Source organism: Lontra canadensis, unplaced genomic scaffold (assembly GCF_010015895.1).
Source record: "Lontra canadensis isolate GAN:19392208 unplaced genomic scaffold, GSC_riverotter_1.0 scaffold15, whole genome shotgun sequence".
NCBI classification, from domain to species: domain Eukaryota; kingdom Metazoa; phylum Chordata; class Mammalia; order Carnivora; family Mustelidae; genus Lontra; species Lontra canadensis.
The window spans coordinates 24,635,454-24,643,613 of NW_022631009.1; the positions used below are offsets into that span (position 1 = coordinate 24,635,454).

General features: G+C 46.7%; 1 long non-coding RNA gene and 1 pseudogene across 8 annotated transcripts in view; both read left to right on the plus strand.

The window, feature by feature from the left end:
* LOC116868398 overlaps positions 1-7,143 on the plus strand; it is a 7,850-nt gene extending 707 nt beyond the window's left edge. Inside the window, exons 1-5 of one of the 8 annotated variants that reach the window (XR_004382817.1) lie at positions 1,436-1,855; positions 2,190-2,257; positions 3,847-3,910; positions 5,314-5,372; positions 6,979-7,143. This is a non-coding gene — a long non-coding RNA (uncharacterized LOC116868398). The other 7 variants (XR_004382818.1, XR_004382813.1, XR_004382815.1 and 4 more) reach the window with 7 other exon arrangements.
* LOC116868397 lies at positions 4,538-4,794 on the plus strand (annotated as a pseudogene).
* Positions 7,144-8,160: the final 1,017 nt, after the last annotated feature.

The window sequence follows — 8,160 nt, forward strand, 5'->3', positions numbered from 1 at the left end:
TGGTGGTGGTGGTGGTGGTGGTGGTGGTGGTGGTGGTGGTGGGCTGGGGGGGGGTCACCCCTTCTTTGTAGGTAATGGAGAGGGATGGAGGGGCAGGGAAAAACGCCGGCTGTGGGGAGCGACGCCGGTTTCTTTTAAACGGTCAAGGGAAAAGCCCTGGCGCCGGGAAGCGAAAGGAGGCCAGAGGTGAAGCCCTGGGTGCGGAGCTACTCAGGGCGCGGCGCCCGGGCAGGGCGAATCGCGGGGGGAGCCACCGGCCCACTGCAACCGGGAGGTGGCGGGGGCAGATGCCAAACACCGGAAAAACCGCTCCCGACCCCAACACACCTTCAAGTGCAAACTGTAAGCGAAACCCCGTGGGCCCTCCCCCTCTCCCGGCCGGAGCCCAGGCGCACGCTCGCTGCTCCAAACCCCGGGACGCTGCCCACCTTCAGGAGACTGAGCCAGGCGCCCAGGGATCACACTCAGACGCCAAGTTTCGCTCAAAGACGCAGGTGCAGCGCGCTACGAGGAAATTGAGGCACAATGGACCCCACTTCCTTGTCTCCCAACTACTCCCTTAAATTGCTATGTCTTGTTCGGTCCTGGCTGCTAGTTGGGTACTAGAACCTTCTCCATGGCTGGGCCCACTTCCTTTGGTGTGCCCGAGGCTCTAAAGAAAACGTACACACTAAAGCTTTCCTGAACAGGCCAAAGCAAATGTTTTCCTCAGTTCCCGCTCTCACCCCAAACCCCCTACTCATACCTTTTCCTTTGTACTTCTGTGTCTGCTTGGCCAACCCGCAAGCACTCCCCCTCCTCTAGCTAAGCTACCTCTGCACCGAGGCTTAGACGCCCACCATGACCACCCCCCCCCCCCAGCCACCAGGTCGGAAGGTGACGTGGTAGGGCCTTTAAACGTGTGAGAGAAAAGCTCCAGAGGGGACGTTTCCTCGAGTTTTAGGTTTCAAACTTATCTACTCTCGGAAACCGAAATCCGTCTGAGGTATTACTAGTCGGGCCCCAGGTATCCACCCTTTATATTCATGGTGTGAAATCAGGCAAGCACACACACCGCAGGAACCCAGCCGGGTGCGAATCTTGAGAACCTGTCAGGATGCGCGTCTGGGGAGGATGAAGATCGCGCTTCCCCCACCGGGAGCAAGCGCAGGCGGAGCGGGCAGCCGCCGAGGATTCGGGCTGCGGGAGGGGGCGGGGCGGAGTTGGAGGAGCCCAGGGACGAGCCGTGGCGCTTCCCGGCAGGACCGTGCGGGCGGAGGCGCTGCGGCCGGCGGCGCAGGTAGCAGCTCGCGTCCCAGGAGAGCGGGAGGAGGCTGGGCTCTGGCGGGGCCGGGCAACGCTCAAGGTACCACGAGGGTGCTCGGTACCATCCTCGTCTGCAGCTCGAGCTCCAGCGGCGCGTGCTTTCCGCACCCGGGCTTCGGGATGCAGGGTGGGAAAGGGGCCCCCGCGGTCCAGCGGCCGCCTCGCCCCCCACCCCCGGTCCGCGTGCGACGCTCCCCGGCCCGCAGGCGCCGCGGGGGCAGGGACTGGGCGCGGAGCGAGGTTGGGAGGGACCTGGAAAAACCACCCAGATTGCATTGCAGTGGGCGAGGCCGCCCGGAGGAGCCGGTTCCCCAGAGCCGCCTCCCCGCGGGGCGTTCGCGGAGCGCGGTTCCCAGGTGCTTGGATTTGCCTGGGCCGGGAGGTTCCGCCTGGAGGGGACGCGGGGCTCGGTTGCGTGGTGGCCCACGCCCGGCGGATCAAGCGCTCGCGACGACTGCGAGGAGGGCCAACGCCCGGCGGCCGACGGTGGCTGAGAAAGTGGTTACAGCCGCTCGGGAAGTCCTTCGCCGCCAGTCCTCTGTGGCCTCTGGTACTTGGATTAATCATTTGTGTAGTGCGTTTGGATCACCTGAGAACTTTATTTTCCGCTCGTTTATCAGGGATCCCGCGGCGCTGTCCACGTTAGAATCCAATCCCAGAGCCGCTCCTTTTCAGAGACTCGTCTTCCTGTTTAAGGAAGTCGGATCCCCGGGTTCTGAGGTTTTTCATTTAAATTTGAATGTGTACAACTAGGTTACAAGGACAGGGATTTTGTTTTGTTCCGTAACGTATTCCCAGGGTTGGAACAGAGCCGGACGTACACTAGGCACTCAACAAATATTTGTTGAAAGATTTTAATGAGTAACACCCACCCATTTTTGCAGCTCTTGTTTCCTAGCGAGGGCAGAGTTCATTACTGAGAAGGCAAAATTCTGAAAATGGGAGTCTACAGGTAATTTAAGTCTCAAGTGTTTAAAAAGAGAGGCTAATTCTAAGACGCACAAACCTACTTTTGTTAAATAAACTCGTAAAATGCAAGAATGCCAAGGTTGGGGGAATCTATGCAACACTGCAGTTCTGAATACAAAAATGATTTACTGTCTATCCCACCATTTAGAATAATTCTAACATTTAAATATGTGATTCACACAGTAATAATTCTGGGAGGGACCTTGAAGGGTGTGGGTCACTCTACCTATGGTCTTCACTCAAGATCACACTTAAAACTCCCCTAACGAATGAGAATCTTTTTGTGGTGTGTGTGGGTGTGCTTAGCAGCGGAGACCCAGTTGTGGGACACGCTACAGAATATCTTGCCTGTATTCATGAAAATTAAGGTTATGAAGGACAAAGACTGAAGAACTGTTCTATAGGAAAGGACTTTATGAGACATGACCACTAAATGCAGCATGAATCCTGGACCCGGAACTTTTATCCACCCCCCGCCCCCCACCCCCGTCGTTTAATGGACATTACTGAGGCGCGCCTTGGTGGCTCAGTGGGTGCAGCGTCTGCCTTCTGCTCAGGTCTTGATCCCAGGGCCCTGGGATGGAGCCCCTAATCCGGAACCCTGCTCAGTGGGGAGTCTGCTTCTCCCTCTGCCCCTCACTCTGCTTGCGCGCTCTCTCTCTCAAATAAATAAATAAGATCTTTTTTAAAAAATGGACATTGTTAAGATAATAGGAAAATTTGAGTAAGGTCTGTAGATTAAATAGTAGCATTGTCGGGACGCCTGGGTGGCTCAGTTGGTTAAGCGGCTGCTTTCGGCTCAGGTCATGATCCCAGCGTCCTGGGATCGAGTCCCACATCCGGCTCCTTGCTCGGCAGGGAGCCTGCTTCTCCCTCTGCCTCTGCCTGCTTCTCTGTCTGCCTGTGCTCGCTCACTCTCTCTCCCTCTGTCCCTGACAAATAAATAAAAATAAAATCTTAAAAAAAAAAATAATAGCATTGTCTTAGTGTTAATTTCCTGATTTTTATATTACTGTGGTTTGGCAGGAGAATATCCTTTGTGTTAGGAAATACCCACTGTTTAGGGATAAAGGGAATTATGTATATAATTCTGCTCTCAAATGATTATAAATATATATATGCATATATATATATATATATATATATATATGAGAGAGAAAATGATAAAGCAAATGTGGCAAAATGTTAACATTGGTGAATCTGAGTGAAGGAATTTTTTAAACTATTCTTTGCAACTTTAGAAGCTTTTCTAAAAAATTTTAGAGGACTTTTTGCAGCCACAACCATTTGGCTTTTAACAAGGCTCTGTCTGGTGATTTTCTATGCTAACCTAACCCTTCTTCCTTTAGAATGAATCAATTTTTTTTTGTCTTTTCTTTGCTGAAAGAAGGAAATAAATAAAAGTCATCACATTTTTTGGTATAACAATCCTCTTGAATCCTTTAAAGTTGCACTTAAATAACTTTCCTAGACTAAATTACTGCAAGATCCTGAAGCTTTCGTTGTGAACCTTTTCTACTTTTAATTATCTTCATTACACTCCTTGGACCCTTTTCTTTTTGTCACTTTTAGAGAACAGCTCTTGAACTGGACAAAATTCAGATGTCTCTACCATGGCCTGACCATTGACACAGTGGTATCTCTATGTCATATATATTTTTTAAGATATTTATTTATTTGTTTGTTTGTTTTAAAGAGAGAGGGTGTGCAGGTGGGGGGGGGGGCAGAGAAGCAGAGGGAGAGAGAGAATCTGAAGCCAACTCTGCCAACTGTGGAGCCCAAAGTGGGGCTTGATCTCACAATGGTGAGATCATGACCTCAGCTGAAACCAAGATTCAGATACCTAACTGACCGAGCACCCAGGCACTGCTCTATGGCATTTTCTTATAACTTGTAATGCAGTTCCCTTTTTAAAGACTATAGTAGTAGCACTACGTTTGCTGGCTCCAGTTTCGTTTGAGATCTCTAGATCTTTCTTGGAGTTCTCAATTGCACACACATACCTAGCTATTCTCTTATACTCGTAAGAAAAGAGTTTTCAGGGGATGCCTGGCTCATTAAGCATCTGCCTTCTGCTAGGGTCATAATCCCAGGGTCCTAGGATCAAGCCCCATGTCACGCTCCCTGCTCAATGGGGAGCCTGCTTCTCCCTCTTGTCTGCTGCTCCCCCTGCTTGTGCCCTCTCTCTCTGACAAATAAATAATAAATCGTTTTTAAAAGGATTTAAAAAGTAAATCGAAGTTTGGGTCTTTGAATAGACATCATGAGCAAATCTCACCCTCCTGAGTTGAAAAAAATTTATGGACAAGAAATTATCATTGAGATTAAATGGTGGCAGACATGTCCAGTGAATATTGTGGGGATTCGACCCCTTTATAAATCTTGTGATGTAAGTGTGGCGATGGCAACACGTGGGGGAACAAGAATATTGGAATAGCGGTTATACAGTGAAATAATATCATTGTATTAGAAGCCTCGGAACAGGTATAAGCAATAGGTGTGTTCACTGGAAGAAATCAGCTGCTGCCACATGTCCCCTCTACATAGCACCCGTTTTACTGCAAAATAAAAACCAGGTCATGTGCCTTTTTATATTGAACTTTTTTGTTAAATCAACTTTAGTAATAAAGTGAATTGAATGTTCTTGAATTAGAGTGGCAATGGTTAGTGGTGAATATACTAAAAACCACTGAATTGTACACTTGAAAAGGATGAATCATACACTTGAAAAAGGTGAATGAGAATTAGATCAATTTTTTTAAAAAAGCGAATCAGTGGGGACGCCTGGGCGGGTCAGTTGGTTAAGCGGCTGCCTTCAGCTCAAGTCATGATTCCGGGGTCCTGGGATCGAGTCCCACATGGGGCTCCTTGCTTGGTGGGGAGCCTGCTTCTCTCTCTCCCTCTGCCTGCTTGTGCCCTCTCTCTGTCTCTGTCAAATAAATAAATAAAATCTTAAAAAAAAAAAAAAAGCGAATCAACGTAAAATCCTGTGTTCTGAGGCTGCCACAAGCCGTTGATATTTCTTGTTCGTTGTTTTAGATGTGGTTGTCAAAGAGATCACATTTACTACTTCCTGGACAAATCCAACCTCTCTGAAGGTAAGGGGAGGTGATGGTCAAGATAACTAAATGCATTATAATTTTCTGTGGATTACTGTGTGCAATCACATATTTAAACAAATTGCTGGTCTGAACCTTTATTATAGCAATTATTATGGATGGTCTGGAAAAAGTATGGATTTGTTAATCAGTCTTGCCATTTGCTACCTCATGGCCTTGAATGTGTCCCTTAACTTCACAAGAATTCAGTTTTTCACCTGTAAAAATGGGGATGATGACAATGTATATGTCATTGGTTTTCAGGGGAGAAGAAATGCATAAAGAAGTATCTTCCTGGGGCGCCTGCGTGGCTCAGTGGGTTAAAGCCTCTGCTTTCAGCTCAGGTCATGATCCCAGGGTCTGGGATCAAGCCCCTTATTGGGCTCTCTGCTCGGCAGGGAGCTTGCTCCCCCCACCCCCTGCCTGCCTCTCCTCCTGCTTGTGATGTCTGTCAAATAAATAGATAAATTATTAAAAAAAAAAAGTATCTTCCTTAAAGAAAACAAACCTGAGAACTAGAAAGTTTACTATTCTAGAGCAGTTTCCAGGTGGGGAGGGGGTCTCTTCGGACAACCACAAAGACCTAACCCTCTGCCCTTAGTTAGCTTAGACTAAAGACACCATCAAGGCAGGCTGAAACATTTAATTAAGACTTAACTATCATGTCATAGGGAAATATACAGAAAAATTACATATAGGGAAATGCTGCATGAATCGGACAAGATACACCTTCTCCTTGGGAACTACAGATGTACTTCATTTGGCATACAGGAAATGATTCCACCCAGAGAATTCCTTCTTGCTTATTCCTGGCCCCGTGCCTTTGCCCAGGAGTACATCCCTGCCTATCCCAAAATCCAGTTGGAGAGGGAAGCACAACAGCAAACCTTATCTTTTCAGTCAAGGTGGGTTGACAGGAGTGGTGTTTAAAGATTTTATTTTTTAGTAATCTCTACACCCAACATGGGGCTTGAACTTAAAACCCTGAGATCAAGAGTCATACACTCCACTGACTGAGCCAGGGAGGTAACCCTCCATGTTGTCCTTTTTTTGTCTCATTCAGTCTCCCATTGGGGGAAAAAAAAAAAAAAAATCAGAATTTTGAAGCCACTGCCTTAATCCTTTCCAAAAATTTTAACAAATTGATTTCCCTGAGACTCACTCGTGTTTTTAAAATTCACATATATTTGGGTGCCTGGGTGGCTCCATCAGTTGGGCCATTGACTCCTGATTTTAGCTTAGGTCGTGATCTTATAGGTAATGGGATTGGGCTCTGCTCTCAGCAGGGATTCTGCTTGAGATTCTGCCCCTCTGCCCCTCCCCCCACTCATGCTCTTGTGCATGCTCTCTCTCAAATAAAATCTTAAAAATAAAATTAATATATATTTACTTAAAGTAGTACAAGTATGTCATCTTATAAGTCTAATTATTCTACATGTTTTATAATAAAAAACTGCAGTTACCTGTCTCTCCCCTGAATTCTGATTCCTGCTTCCCAGAGGCATCTACCCACTTTCTGCTATTTTCTGTTCTTATAACCTCCTCATTTGCAACTAACATGCATTTACTAATATTGCCTACCTCAATCTTTTTTCTTTGGTAAAAGTGCATCTCACAGGTACATGTTTCTGTGCCACAAAGGAAACAACACTTCTACAAGGCTGCAGCGATGCTCCATGTCCCCATCCAACAGAACTTGCTGAAATTTCCAGCCAGGCTGACATTCCATCCGGTGCGCACTCCAAGTAAAGCTGGTTAAAGATCATTGTGCAGGGGCACCTGGGTGGCTCAGTTGTTGGGCGTCTGCCTTAGGCTCAGGTCATGATCCCAGGGTTCTGGAATGGAGCCCCTCGTTGGGCTCCCTGCTCAGCAGGGAGTCTGCTTCTCCCTCTCCCACTCCCCCTGCTTGGGTTCCCTCTCTCACTGTGTCTCTCTCTGTCAAATAATAATAAAAATTAAAAAAAAAAAGTCACTATGCACAAGTGCAGGACTCGAAGCTTTCAAAGCTTGACTTTTTAAAATCAGCACTCCTCATTTTATAAACCATGAAGCCCATCAACCCCATTCTTACCCAAATCTCATGCTAAACTTGGGTATAGTGGGATTTCATGGGGATCCAAACACTGTTAATAAGGCTTTGAAGCATCTCAGCACAGCATCACCAACTAAGGCTGCCCTGACTCACATGGCCAATTACTCAGAAAGGTTCAAGCCTACTTTAGTCTTGTTCCTTTTTTCAAATTGAATTGGAAGGATGCAATAAATTATATATTCTTTAGCTGAAATCTCAAATCCATCTATGATGTTTCCCAGAGCCTCAGTGATTACCACTATAGACTATGTACTTAAAATGCTTCCCTGTATTATTTATTTCAAATAGGCAACAGCTTTCTTTTCTTAAAATTCTAGACTCTCAATTAATGGCCACTTTATGGTTGCTTTTGTTAAACTATGTGCACTTTATTTTTTTTTAAGTTTATTTATTTTTTGCAGTAATCTCTACACCCAACGTGAGACTCAAACTTGGGACCTGGAGATCAAGAGTCACAAGCTCTTTCAACGCAGCCAGCCAGTCACATCCGTGACTCCAGTTCACCCTGGTTGAACTTTGACAACCAGTAGTACTTACTCATGCTTAGAGCTTGGGAAAGAGGTTGGGTGAGGGTATCCATCAATTACACTGATCGTAGAGGGAAGAATAACATTTCCAAAATAGAACTGCTCCTGGTAATAGGACATCCCTTTCTGGTTTGAGTCTGTATCCCTGCTTTAGAATCTAATTTGAATT